The sequence below is a fragment of the Halyomorpha halys genome, unplaced genomic scaffold, assembly GCF_000696795.3.
Source record: "Halyomorpha halys isolate HHAL.00 unplaced genomic scaffold, Hhal_1.1 Scaffold787.1, whole genome shotgun sequence".
NCBI classification, from domain to species: Eukaryota; Metazoa; Arthropoda; class Insecta; order Hemiptera; family Pentatomidae; genus Halyomorpha; species Halyomorpha halys.
Window position 1 is genome coordinate 126,817 of NW_027112661.1, and position 15,820 is coordinate 142,636.

Below are 15,820 nucleotides of genomic sequence, written 5' to 3' on the forward strand. Positions count from 1 at the left end.
TCGACGAGCAGTTTCCTGTCTTTTCAGTCTTTTATGAGGATTCCATGTCAGTTGTTTATCCAGATGTAGTCCTAAGGAACTGATCTGTTCAACGGGAATAATTGGGGTATTATTAAAGGATACTGTGGGGGAAGACGAAGGTTTACGACGAAGGGTAAATGTGATTTGGTGGGATTTATTGGAGTTTATTTTAATCCTCGAGCTTTACTAAAAATCTGAGGGTGAAAACTTTTGTATCTTCAATTTTTTAAAAATGTTTTGCGGTAACATTTTAAAAACTAAAAATCTTTTTTTTTTTTTTTTATAATAAATTAGAAAAATATGGCAGAAAAACTGGAAATCCCGAAATTTTCTCTCCTTTTTCACTCACTCTTTCAAGCAATATATCGCGAGATAGAAATTATCACCATTAAACCTACTTTAAATTAATATAAATTTAATAAAATTTGATCACTCATTTTGCGTCCAATAGTTTCCGAAAATAACAACTTTTTTTCCAAATGATAAATCAACATTTTTGAATTCATTTTGGTAAATATTCCGGAAACTTCAACGAACGAAGATAATCAGTACTACTTAATGTTACATTTACCTAGCTTCAATTTGAGTGCTAATATACTTCTAAATTTAATATTTTTTGAGGTATAATTATATCAAAGCCAAATTTTTTTTCCAAATATCGATAAATCAACATTTTGTGAATTTTTTTTTACAGATACCTGAGGGACTATCAGACGTATTAACGATATTTATTAGCTCTCAAATTGAATCTTAGTAAATGCACCTGAAACAATTTTATTATGATCGTCTTCGTTCTTTGCATTTTCCATCATATTTGGCATGATAAATTCACAAAATTTTGATTTTTCGATATTTGTAAAAAAAAAAAAGTTTGGGTTGTGATAACCTCTATCTCGCGAACTATTAAATGTAAAGAAGTCTACGAGGGTTCAAACTTCAGTAAATTTATACTATATTAAAAAAACGTTTTCTTAAGTTATACCGTGTCGTAGATATCTTTAAAGATATAAAGCACTGGGAGAAACATGGGAACATTTTAGGCATTTCAGGTTTTCGGCCATAAATTTGTTATTTATTTTTATCTCTTCAAAACCAATAATGAAATATTTTTCAACATGACACTTTATGTAATGATGATTTATTCTGCAAAATAAATTTTGTTATGATTTTTTTAAAAAATAGATTCTTAGTCAAAAATATACAACGAACAAAAAAAAAAATAATGCAAACCCCGTCTTTCTCAGATTAGTTCCATCTAACACTTATTTTTTCCTAATGTCATCTCAACTGGTCCATTTTATGTTGTGAAAATATCACAGAATTCGAAAGTCTCATGACTTACTTTATCGATGATTTACTTTAATTCTGTAACTTCAAACTGTAAGTAATGACAATCATTTTAGTATCAAATTGTACCAATTTTTATCGAGTTTAAAAGAGAATCTGCTAAGCTATTTCGTAAATGAAATCATTGGTTATTTAATAAAAATGCAACTAATTCACCGAAAATCCAAAATATCGTTTTAGTTTTTACTAAAGTTACCTTTATCTAATATAATCATTTTTTTTTATTGGAGTTAATAACCCAAATTTTTACACTTTTTGGATACCTATTTTTATTTTCAGAAATTTCTTTTCAGTTTTGTATCAAAAAAGTTTGACTACTTCATTTTTTTTTTTTGGTTTACTGACTCCATTGGAATGTATATTAGTGGAATTAGGTATTTCAAGAAAAAGAAGTTTTTCCTATAGCTGATATGTCAACAGTCGGTACCTAAGTTTAACTTTTCTGTTCCTAATGATGAATGAGGGTGAGGAAAAATGAAAAGAATACAATGCTTTTCTTTAAATTTTATTGCATAATTTGTATTAACAATAGTAAGACTAATGGAATATTTAATAAATTTTAATATATTAAAATACTATTAAACAGATTTTTTCTGAAATAAATTATTTTAACTTTGACATTAATAGTTACTATGGATTATCAATTTTTCATATAGGTTTTGGACACTGATATCTTTCATCTTAAGTCCCAGTACAGGAGGATTATTTACGTGGAAGTAATCCAAATTAGATATCTAGAATCAACTATTCAAGATTAGTGTTGTTCAGCGTTATCTGCACTAGGCTCTTGGCAACTCTGGTGCATCATCTCGTGCGGCGACCAGACGCATCCCGACGCTTCCTCCGGGCACCCCGGGACGGTCCAAATAGTAGCTAGAGATTATTGAAGGAAGGCGAGGCCCGCTCAAGGTTGGATGCTGGAGATGTACCTTTTGAAAAAAAGAGGTATCACATGAGAAGGGGTGGGGGTAGAATGTTATATGGCCTCGCGGTGGAAGGGGCTGGGGGTCGGCCATCTTGCCGCTAGCAGCTTAGCAACAGTCGCGAACGCACGCTCCTCCTTCAATGTCACCTCCTTCCAAACTGTTTGAGTAGACCACTCTCACTGCCTCATTATAATCGCTTACGTAAGTCCGTTCCTAGCGACCTTCCTCGCGTTTCCGTTCTGTCCAGTTCCGTTCTCGAGAGTTGTTTCTTGTTCGAGAATACAGGAAGGAAGTGCTTTTATTTACATGTTCTTCATCTATGATGGCTATTAACTCATCGGGAAGTCTTGTCAATCAGGATCAACAGTAAGTACTATTTTCGCATTCGTTAAAATTTATTAAATGCTCTACTGCACTTATTTTTCAGACGACTTCGACGTGTGTGGGCCGTGTGTTATTGCCAATGAATGATCGAGCAGTTGATAAGCTTATTACTGACATTTGGCTGTACAGTATTCGGATTTCTCACATCGGTGCCTATCAGTGGCATATCATTTTGTAACAGCATATTGAATTAATTGATCATAGTAATTCAAAGGAGATAAAATTTAGTGATATACAAACCTGAATTATCATGAAGACGTATCGAGACTTACACATTATTCATAGAACACAAAATATCACACAAATATATATAATATTTATTTTTCTAAATAACGAATAGATATTGACTTACTACTTGTCTTTGATCCCGTGCACTTTTTACCCAGAGGAAACAAAAGGCGGGAAACAGATTTGGTGGTCAGGTCAAGAAAGCGATCGTCTACCTCTAGTGACATTTCATCGATGTTTTGGCAGTTTCATTCGCTAATCTCACGTATGCATACTTCACATGAATGGAGAAATAATACTTTAATGTGTTATATTAATTATTTTAATTCTATGATTTTAAGGCTCATACCATTAACACTTGAATAAGACAGTAAATGGCTCTATATATTTATAAATATATAGAATCAGTGGCAGGTCCCTCCACATTATTAAAACAAGCAGGCAGTATTTTGAAAATTAAAATTTTTATTTTTGTCTCTTTTATTATCAAAGGCTTTATCCCACTTGATAACCTCATGAGGACGACTACGTATTAAAAAATCATTAACTAATGAAATTATATTCCTTAAAATATATATATCTCGCCTTACCTCTCATTCCTCCCTCCAAAAATATAATCCTTTTTACAGCATTATAACATATATTTATAATTATACTCATTATAAATAATATTATGAATTACTATTAAATAATGAATAGACGCTTGCATGTCATATTGAGTAGCTTACTGAAATCTGGAGATTTTGAAAAAAAATTTCAAGTTGAAAATTTAAACGTTTACCCTGACAACAAATGAGACATATTTGTGCATTTTTTCTCTTGTTTTATTGAACACTATTATTGATTTTTTTCAAAACAATAATAATAACAGTATATAATATGATTCATAAAATGTTTATTAATTTTTTTCATGGTATTATTTAATGATTTTAAAGGAATTATTTCTTTTATTAGAAGAATAACAAAAGTGGGACGAAATGACTTCATAACGACCATTCGATTTCTTCATTATTGGGGTCGATTATGAGGTTGTTTTGGATGCCGATGAATTTGCTATGAGTTTTTTATCTGGCATAATTTTGCTGCTGATTGATTGACTTCGAAGCTTTTCAGAGAGACAAAAAATATTTAGATTTTTTTTTTTTTTTATTCAGGCTCGCCGGTCCGAGGCAAATAAAATAAGTGGTATTATGGGGAGGGGAGGGGTTGGTCTCCAGAGTTTGAAAATGAGGGATAAGAGGAAAATATAATTACTTAATTTTTTTTTTTTTTATGAATTAATTTTTATTAATGTAAATATGGAAATTAACGTGACTTGGATAGATCTTTTTTTCTTCCTTATGCCAAAGTCGTTGGTCGTTCGACCATTCGACAACTTGGTGCCCAATATAAATTCGGTTTTTTTCAAATGCTCATTGGCAAATGTTTTGTTTCTCAATTGGATCTATAGGATGAATCTAAAATTTTCCATGGCTTTTAAAAATTTTTGAATTATATTTCGAAATCAAGATCAAAACGTGGTATTTAAGAAATTCACTTGGGATTTTTATTTATTTTTGGCGCTGGCTACCCGTATTACGTAAAATATCAAACAAGGTTTTATATCGAATCCAAGTGTAAAGCTAAATATCCAAAGTACAGGTCTATTTTCCATATATGTTGATAAACAGAGTACATTCAAAATTTTCTTTGATAAGCCTGGGGAATAATTTTTAAAAAAATCTTTTAAAGTTTAGCCTTGCCAAAAAAAAAAAATTGAGAAAATAATTTTTAGATTATTGGATGCTAATATACTATGTTTCTCATTAATCTACTCTCAAAAGGCGAACAGACTAAGAGAGCTAATCGAACTTCGAGGAATTTCAAAATTTTTACTTCGGCATTTTTTTTTCTGTTTGCTAAAATTTGGCGCCTAAACTAGCCTACTCCACACATGTTTATCTAGAACTATTTTTTTCTTCCATTTTTATACAAATCGATTTTTTGTACATATATTTCGATCCTGAGTTGGATTATTTTTCCCATAGCCTAGTTATTTCTTCGCTTCTGGCTAGGAGATATTCCTCAAAGTACTTGAATGCTTCCTTTGGTAAAGCATATATATATTTTTTTACAATCCTAACTTTCAATAAAACTCATCTTAAACGAGGTTATCTAATAGTCTGTAACATAAGTTTCATATTGTGCTATTCTTTATAATAAATGGACCATGATTATAGAACTGAAATATTTCCCAACTATCAGCACTTAAGGTCTTGAAGATATCTTTGATCACTATTTTTATGAATTAATATAATACAATTATTAATTTCAAAATATATGCATTTTAATTACAAATTAGGAATATTCATCATATATAATTAAAAATTGCAACCCTCGATGATTTCAACGAATCTAAATAAATATAATATTAATGATTCCATAACTAATACTAGGCTAATTTCTTAAATAATTAATGCTCTTTTAAGGTAAACCATTATACCGACAAAATAAGTGGAGTGGGATTGACTTGTTTTAAATTGCTGTTAATTGCTCTATTTTTAGTAATCACAGCTATTTGTTTTGCGATTTTGTGTTAAAATGAGAGGTAAAAATTGGTTAATCCATTCAATTGGCGATAGAAAAAGTACTTATATTAAGAATTTTAATTATTATTATATTGGTTATTGTAGGACGCTGATATACCGGCACTGAGTGAGCAAAGATTTTTTAACTTTTTACCAATATTGAATTAAATAAAAGTATTATTTACCTTTGTTCTTCTTATAATGTTGCCATCTTGGGACTGATCACGTGGTAACTCGTTTTCGAAATCAACATGTTAGATGTTCGTTTCGGCCAGTTAAAAGTTTTTAGGAGTTTGTCTCCTGCAACTTTGCCCTGATTGCAGTGTTTATTCGAAAGCAGGGACTTGCGGCAAGCTTCGGTTCTTTAGGCGCATGGATGGTCCAGGTTATAGCGTCCTCCAGACATCTGCTTTAGCGATCTCTCAGTTACAGCCCCTGGGACGTGAAGTGTAGAGATCAATTATGAAAATTTTTCTAACAAAATATGCACAATGCCTATTTCATGCAGAGATTTATTTATTAATTTATTAGAATAACGAAAAAAAAATGCAAATTGCCAGCCTGAATTGTAAGGATAATTTTCAGACACGTTGCAAAACTACCATTAATCCTTATGGGTATGAAATCAAGTCATACTTTAGGATAATGCGGTGAGGAATTTATTAATTAATGAAAATTGATTAATTATTTAAGTGATATACTCATTATTTTGTTTAAAATATTTATTATTTAATAATATGATTAAATTTTCATTTCAACTATGTTAATGAATAACGAATAATATGCAATTTAGTGTTCAGTACCTATTCGTGCTTACTTCTCATATGGAAATTTTAACAAATTAATTTTTCTCAGATAATGCATATATATATTTAAAATAATGTAATGTTAAAGTAGACAATTTACTCTTATATATTTGTTATGCGGAAATATTGAAAAAAAAATTGTATCCAGGAATTTGTTTTATTAAAAAATGGTGCGGTATTAATTTTTAAAAAATAGTAAATAAGAATAGGCTGTTCAGAATAGTCAAAGTTTAATTAAGTTTTTAATTGTAATATTTACTGAGGAACCACCAAGTTTTCTTTCTTTTTTATTTAATTTGTGAAAACTATTATGAATCGAATAATTAAAAATCTTCTCCAATTCGTCTTTTATTTTATATTCATAAGAATAGTCTAGCAAAGATAATCATATTACTTTTTGACTAGACAAAGTTACAGAATTTGTAGAAAAATGCTCCTGTTTATTTATTCTATTATATTCATTCTCCTAGAAGATAAATTAGACCAGTTTTATCTTTAATTGTGTTAAATATTTTTTCATAACAATAATTTTGAATATTGAAAAAATATTATGAGAGATTTTAATGCTGGAATAACAGCGATGTTAGATATTTTGCTTTTTTTTTTCTATTTTAAAATTATTTTGTATTTATTGTGAAAATAAGTAGGGGTATTATTTTTTTTCGAGGAATCTACCTTTTTATAGTAATCGGACATTTTCGGTTATTTTTTTTAATGATCAATTATCGACCATATTTTATTAAATTATTTTATTCATATTTATTAAGAAATTTTAGTTTACTATTTATCATTGAGCATGTTTTGCGATGGGTGAAAGTAATGGAACTTCCTGCAAATTGAATATTGTCGAATCATTTCAGGAGACTTTAATGCCCAAGGAGTTGTAGATTACGATATTTAGATTTAGATTTGTGCGCGGTTTTAATTTGAACATTGATTTTAGGCGTAAAATTAGCAATAATTTTAGGTTTTTATTTAAATTCGGGAATAAATTTAAAGTTATATATAGATTTAACACTATTAATATAAAGTTCTATAAGAAAAGTATGTAATAATGTTTTTATTTTTAGAAAATTACGTTACTACATCGCTCATTATAAACATTATTTATGTTCGATTTTTGGTTACCAATCGGAGTTCACTATAATATGTTTATACGTACTGCAGATATGAAAAAGAAATTGCAAAATTAATGTTAATTTAAAATATATACTTTAATTGAAAATATTACTGTCTCATAAAATATTTACTCTCAAATATATATGATAAATTAAAATAATTATATAAAATTAAAATAAATGGCGAAGAAGCAACAGAAAACCTAACTAAATACGTCCAAAAATTACAGAAAAAGACCCTGATAGAAAACATTGGAAGCTAGAAAAAATAATTGATAGTTAAATTCTTAATTTTATTAACTTTCTCCAATAAAAAGTATAACTAAAAATATGAAAGATAAAATAAAAAATTAAGAAAACGAAAACTATAAAGATTACCATAATGTTTATTAGTGATATACTTAATTTACAAAAATGAGATGTATATAGTACACGTCGGCATAAATAAATATTTTTTGTTTAATTATGTTGTTTCTTTGCTGACCGGGGGTGCGGTCTTCATCCTTCTCCAATCAAAAATATTTAAAATTTAATAATAACTAATCTATTTTATTATATTTGATCAATTATAATAAAATTAATTAATATATTCCACTACAAACCATAAATCGTTTTGGGTTGGATACATGGTGATGATGTAGTTTTTCTTGACCATTGGTTATTTTTGTTACTAGATGTTGTGGTTAACATCCACGCTCAACCGCTCGGTTTTTCTCTAACCTGATAAAGGTCAGGTATCCAGGTTGTAGAAGCTGGGTTTGCCTCAGGAGGGTTTCCTGATCTCAGAGTCGATCCAAGTCTGATTTATTTCGTTAATAATTTCATCTCATACATAGAGAAATATTATGAAATTTTTTTAATATGGTATACTATGGTTTGTGTATTAATAATTAAAGGGTAATAGTAATTTTAAACAATCTTAATTGTTATCAGAAGTATTTTCATAATTTTATTTTAAAGAAAGATCGAATGGTTAAGGTATAGTCCTATAGAAATTTTCAGAATACCGGCAGGCAAAAATTATCAATAGGTTTTGCTGCATCGATGGTTCTATCGCACGGAATACGGTCGAATTCCCGCGTTGCGGTTGTGCTGTGGAGGCAGGCAAAGCCTTGTGTGGGCGACCGTCTCGGTTTGCATAACTGTCCATATTGTTTTAGTGCTGCACTTCCCCTCCACCGCTCACCTTAACGCATTCATCGCACGCATCTGCCTCGCATTTACATCTAATACTTTAAAGTATTAATTATTAAATTTATTTATTGAATTTTTAGTAAATATATTCTATATGAATGAGTCAGACAATGAATTGATAACACTCACAATCGTTCGAATTCAATGATAGAAATATGATAAATGATTCCTGGATTATCTCCCTTTCCGGCGAAGTATCGTCGGGAATTGATTAGAAAGCAGGAAAGATAGTGAGAGAATTAAACTTTTTTTTTTTGTTTAGTTTTTATAGCCGAATATAATACTCTCACATTTAAGGACCAGTATGTAATTGTTATGATAGTTCATTCATATCATATTTACAGATAATATGAATTAAAGGTATAATAAATAAATAGAAAAAATAAATAAATTAAATTAAATTGTAAACACAATACATATATGCAGAGTTTTTACTCGTATCAGTCATGGAGACTCAGAACTAAGCATTGAGGAAAAGTATGAATACCTCTCAACCGCTTCACAGGTATTGAGAGCCAGTGGAGGTCGAGTGAGATGCTATAAACAGAACCTGAGGTTGGATTCATGTAATAAAAATTTATATTTTTTATTTTAAAACGGCTGTAAAATATAAATGGTGAGAGAATTTAAAACCTGATAACTTATAGAATTTAAAACAAACTCCCTGACTGATTTTAATTATAAAAAAATATTTGATTTTGAAATAATAAGTTCAAACTTCTTTACTAAAAAGAATTCTTAAAAGGATATATTTGATTTATACTATTGCTATATTTTAGGAAAAAAATAATTTTTTTTTTTTATTCTATTATATGTAATTCGATAACGTTTCTAGCTAATTGTTCCTTTTTCAAGTCTGTCATCTTCTTAATACTATTGAATATTATAAAAAATATAAATCAATGATTTAATAAAATAATATAATTTTACTGACAATAAATAATAAAGATAGCAAATATTTCTTTCTAAAAACACATCTAAGACAAGGCCTAAGTACAGCTTAAAAAAAAACAACATTTATTTTACTTAGTTCTTTTTTTTTTTTTTTTTTACACGATCGTACAATCATTTATCGATATTTTATTTTAGCCTGGAGACATATAGAGGAGGGATTTGACCTAATAAGTAAAATAACAAAGAAAATATAAATAAAAAAAAAGAAATTAAAAATTTTAATGTAAAAAAAAATATACAAAGATAATAAACTAATACTATTTAAAATTACAATACAATTTTTTAAGGCATAAATTAAAATGCATAGAAAATATTTAAAAAAAATAAAAACAACTGTCTATAACTTACAGATTATCAACTTATCGTTGGTTTATAAGTGAGATACAATAAGTCAAAAATTTGAGTTTTGAGATATTTGATGATTTTTTTTTTAATATAATGGATATAGTATTTTATCTAAATAATTTTACTATTTATAAGCAGATCTTTAAAATATATTAAAGATAATAAACCAAAGATGTTTTGAAATTAATAAATAAGCAAAAGAAAAAAAAAATACGAAACAATTGAATAACTAACTTGAAAAAAGGAACTCCAAAAAATTGCGAGCGTGCAACTGTGTTGAGTTGCTAATATCCAGCATACCGATGAGCCCAATCTACAATAATAAGGGGTGAAACAACGATAATTCTCTGTGAACATAAAATAAGTTACCTTATTTTAAAGAGATTCATGGAAATATGAAAACATCATTCACTTAATTTTTATGGCCTTGCTCCGAAAAACTAAGAGTAAATTGATAAATTTCTACCTCATGTTATCAAAGGATGATCTATATTTATCGATATTATACGTTATGATTTAAATATTTATTTTACTTTCATTAGTATTATAACAGAATACATTTCATCCCTGCAGAAGAAATAATTACTTCATGAGGTAACTCTGGGAACACAGTTTCTCAACGTGATTATTTTCCAATCCAGTCTCCTAGCATATTCAAATTTTATCGAAATACCACAATGTTGTGCGTCGTTAATTTTTTAAAGAAAAGTTACACTAACAAATGAAAAATATTTAAGAAAATAAAATAACATTTAACCAAAAAAACAAACAAACAAACCATATTACAGAATAAGAAATGAGAAAAATAAATTAATTATTTGTTTATTTATTACATTTATTTAAAGACAGTTTATAATTTTTTATTATTTCTTCAAATATTTCAGAACGACAACCTTAGCTTTAAAAGGCTCCAATGACGCTTTTTCAACTTCCTGTATTGTGGTTGTTCAAGTTTCACTTAAGTGTCGGACTTCAGTTTTTTTTTTTAAATATTTTTTTTTCTTCCTTTCTTTTTTATCGCACGGATCATTTGACATTGGATGACCTACATAAACTGATATTTTTTGAAACAGATGCGCTTTAGAGTATTCATTACAACCGACGTAGAGTGATATCACTCTGAATGTTTATATCTGAACGGTCCTAAATAGTTAGAGTTTAATTATTTTATACTGTTCAATTTTTATTAATTGAAAAATCTTTTTCGAATTTTGAAACCACTGGTAATCATAAAGTTGGAAAAAAATATATGTATTTTTTTAAATGTTCGTTAATATTTTTAATGTTGAAAAATATTGTTTGTCTTAAAAAAAAAAAAAAGAAAAGAAAAATTAGAACAACGATATGTCAAATTCAAAACTACTTTTGTACGTAATAATAGTAATAACAATTCAAATTTTCGTAGATATATTCTCAGTAAGTTATTAACTATATCATTTTCTGCTAACCAAATATGATCAGCATGTCATAACATGTTGGTTATATCACAAAAAATCGACCATGCTTTCAAAAATTTAGAAAAAAAAAAACGGTTATATTCTTTAAAAAATTGTCTGCAGGCTAATTTCCCATGTTATATATACCTTTTTATATTTTAAATTTAAAACTTTTTCACAAAATTAGGTGTGTTAATAATAAAATAAACCACTCTCAAACAATCATTATAATAAATCATTAATCTGAAGCGGTTCTATGTTTGCGGTTTAAGTATCATCACAAAATATAAGTGGTTGTGAAATTTCCAAAAAAGATTAATGAATAAAAAAGGCTAATAGATATGACTTAATTATTGTTAAATTGAAACAACTCGAAAATGTATTTGGTACATAAATAAATTTATGTATTATTCTAAAATGGTGTTTTTAAGATTTCAGGACTATTCAAAAAAATTATTATTTCTATCGTAATCTGGTGCGGCAAAATGATATACACAAAATGATAAAATACCGCCTCCTAACCTTCTCAAGAGAAACAATCATTATTGTACATTGGAAGTTTCACTACAAATCATTTTTCAGCCATAAATGTCATATCTCCAGTATTTGTTGTCATTAATTTTAATTTATGTTTTAATAAATTTAAATCAATCTTTTCTCATTTGGCAACTCTTCCCATATCGTGCGTCGGTTATCTATATGACAAGCTTACCAATCAGTCTCATTGGAAAAAAATTACAAATTTTTAACTCATATTTTGTGTTGAAAAAAAAAAATCACAGTAGCATTGATTCAATCTCATTTTTATCATACTCGTAATATACAGAAGTTTTATTGCGTGTAATAAAAAAAAAAAATCAAATAATTGAAACTGCAGTTTCCCATACTTTAAAATCGTAAACAAAATAATACAGAAAATGTTCCTATGAACTAAAATTCAACAGTCTTATTCGTAAAATTAAAATTAGACTGAAAGTAGTCAATGATTTTCTGTCAAAATTGCAAATATTTAAGAAATTAAAGAAATAGCTAAAATTTAATGTGCTAACCCGAAAGTATTGCGATAGAAATTTTAGCATTTCGAAATGAAGGGGCCAATCATTTGATTTAAATGTTGTCATATTATTTTTTTATCAATTTATTTGTTTTAAACCTATTGATTCATTTCTTTTAACTTTTCTATATATTTTATTTATTTATTTATCTATAAGTTTTTAACTTTTTTAATGATATGGCTATTATATTTTTATCTGTTTCGATATTTCTATTTGTTAATAATTGTTTTTAATTTAAATTGAATTTATGTATGTTACGTGTCATTGAAGGAGGGAGGTAAGAGATGGAGGAACTGAGAGGATAATTTAGTTATGGTTGAAAACGAATTGAGAGAAATAATGAAAAAAGACCTGATGTAACGTTGTTTGAGAAGGAGAAGGAGGAAATAAAATTGTAATTAAATTAAACTTGAAATATATTGTATTTAGTTCATAATTAGTTATTATTTAATTAACAAACTAAAGAAAAAAAAATTACACAATTTATATGTAGATGTATCATGAAGAAGCATGATGAGAATTTAAGTTTGAAAATATTTCAGTAATTTTTACAAAATGTATAATCCCCTTATGCAGCTTTAACTAGCGTAAAACTAGATTTAATTTAGTAAATTTTGGTGGCTTATACATTAGTTTCAGAAGGGGATAAATTCCTGAATTATGGATGGTTTTTGGTTTTCTCAAAAATTTAAAAATTAGGATTTATCCCTTTTTGCATCCCCACAATTCATATGTATTAGATATATCTAAATGTTAGATTTTCGTATAAATAAAATAAAATTACTTTAAAGTACAAATATTTTTTATGTTTTATGAATTTCTGCCGATATCGCGGGAATATATTACCGACCCCCACTCCCGCCTAGATTTCCAGACGCGCATGCTTAGATCTCGTCCGAAGCGGCGTCTGGTATGGTCCGTCTAGTTTTTACCTCTGTTTACGTTCTACAGAAGCTACAATAGCCTCATCAATGGGCCTTTCCTCCTTGTCTGCCTCCTTAAAAGTCTTTTACGCTAACCCGCTTTTTCTTTTACGCCTTTGTTGGGGTCTTTATTTATTTTTACGCTTCCAAGATAAGGAGAGCTCCCGTCCATTGAGCTCGGCCTGAAAGCCTATCCGTTACCGCATTTTTCCGTGAATAAGAAACCGGCGATTTTTACCAGGAACGATTTTTTTAATCGCACTAATAATTTCTTTGCAGTGCAGATCCAGATGCAACCGACTGCCTACGAGACAGAATTATTTAGTCACTCCTTGTCGTAAATGTTTTAAATATATATGTTTATTTATTTATATAAACACGTTTTAGGGCATATAGATGGTAGAACGTGAAGATACAGCTAATAAACTTAAAATGATAGTAACGTAAAATCGATCCAAATTAATTTAAAATTAGAAAAATCATAGTAAAAAATGTCCAAAATGTTTCCCTAATTTAATAAAAAATCAAAATTATTCCCTAGAAATAAATTTATACTCAACAAAGCAGTACTTAGACTTATCATTGCACATACCTATCCCATATGAGCTTCACCTGCTCAACTAACTTAAAAAAAGTTACAAGGATTCCAAAACAAATTCCTCAGAATTATTAATAACTACTGAATTATACAAGAATTACTGTAATAAATATAAACGCCGTAAATGAATGAATATACAAATTGACTAAACATTTTTTTAAATCTTGCCGAAACTCTTGAAACCGGATAATAACTGAAATAGGAAATGATGTAGAAAATGTAAAACGTAGTTGATATGTTATAAGTTAAAATTAAATTAAATCTGTACCACTACAACACAGTGCTGTTACTAGATCAACGGTTGTGCAAGGAGGTGGTTTGGTCAGAATCACGCTCGACTGCCAGATTATTACCCAATTAAGGGTACCCACTCTATGAGGCTGGGTGGACCCCGGAGGGCTTCTGAACCCACAGGGCTGACTCAACGGCTACATTATCAGATAATAGTTATCTGCCACAGCCGGATTCGAACCTGGGTCCTTAGAGTTATCCATTGCCTTACCAATGAGCTACCCACTCCTCTATATTATAATTAGCAAAGAAAAATGTATTGTATCAGGGTGTATCCTAAAGCGAGTTTAATATCCATATCATGTTAAACGACTGATTTGACAAAGAAGATTTTTAAAAATGATTTTTTAATTTTTATTATCAGCTTTTACGAACTTGTTTAAATATTCGATTTTTTCATTCAATCTCAACTACTTAAAAAAATATATATATAATAACTACTATTAATTATAAGATAACTACTATTAAATTTTTATTGATGCAATTGTATGATTGAGTATAAAATTTAAGACTTCACACTATTATTAATATTTAATAAAAATTATTATTTTATCTACACATATTAGCTATACAATTAAACGAAGAGATTAATAGAATAGTAATAGCTAATCATTCGTTTGCCAAAAATTATGTCAATTTCAAAGATTTAGTTTTAAAAAATGTGATTTATAATTTTTAAAAATTATTGATTATTTTTAGGTTGTTTTTAGTTTCAAACAACGAAAAAACTCTACTTCCATTAAATTGCTGTTTAATTTTTTTTTCGCGATTCTTGCGTCCGTTGTAATGAACCCTGTCTCTCACCGTCTTCTTTTCTTTCTTATAAATTTATATTTGAATTGAAAATACAAAAAAAATCACCATCTAAAAGTACTTAATTTTTTTTTTTCTATGAAAAATGTTTCTGATAGTGTAAATCAGGGCGCAAAAAAAGTTCATTCGAGCCAGATTTGCGGAAAAACTGCGTTTGTAGTTATTGATGCACCTCTTACCATTGAACAGTTAAGTAGAAATTTTTTTTTACGTGACAATTGAGAACTGCTTATTAATAACTATCACTAGTATGTTGAGATGAGGAAGCATATAACCTCAATTACTGTGAATATCAGACTTCGACATCTCACGTCATTAGCCTCATCAATCCCGATATCGAATTAAAAATGTTCTCATGTTCTCAGGAGAGCAATTGACAAATATCAAATGATAAAATGGAGGTCAAATATTTCGGGTGGGATGGTAGTTATGAAATACAGCGTAGAGATCATTAGCTTCTGTTACGAAGGCCAAATAACAGCAGAGCATCTGAAGGCATTTGCATGATGACTGTATAAGAAATATTTGTTTTTAAAGCTATAATTACTCCACATCAAATTTCTTTATCAATGTTAATTGTATATCTCGATGCCATTTCAGCCATTAGGTAATATAAAATTTGAATTTTTTCATTTATATTTTTTTTTTATTGACGTATTTTTACATTACAATACTGAACAGCTCCAAAAATTCCAAAGTCTCCTTTTTAGTTCATTAAATTATTAAAGTATTTTTGGTAATTAATTTATTTATCAATAGTCAAAATTGAATAATTTTTTTCAATACCTTGAATAAATAGTTGTTTCCCCATTCA

General features: G+C 28.4%; 1 protein-coding gene across 1 annotated transcript in view; it reads left to right on the forward strand.

Moving 5' to 3' along the window:
- The first annotated feature begins 2,372 nt into the window (after positions 1 to 2,372).
- LOC136796526 (uncharacterized) overlaps positions 2,373 to 15,820 on the forward strand; it is a 278,618-nt gene continuing 265,170 nt past the window's right edge. Inside the window, exon 1 of the mRNA XM_067050472.1 lies at positions 2,373 to 2,660. The gene's annotated coding sequence lies outside the window, so the exon portion shown is untranslated. The remainder of the gene's footprint in view (positions 2,661 to 15,820) is intronic.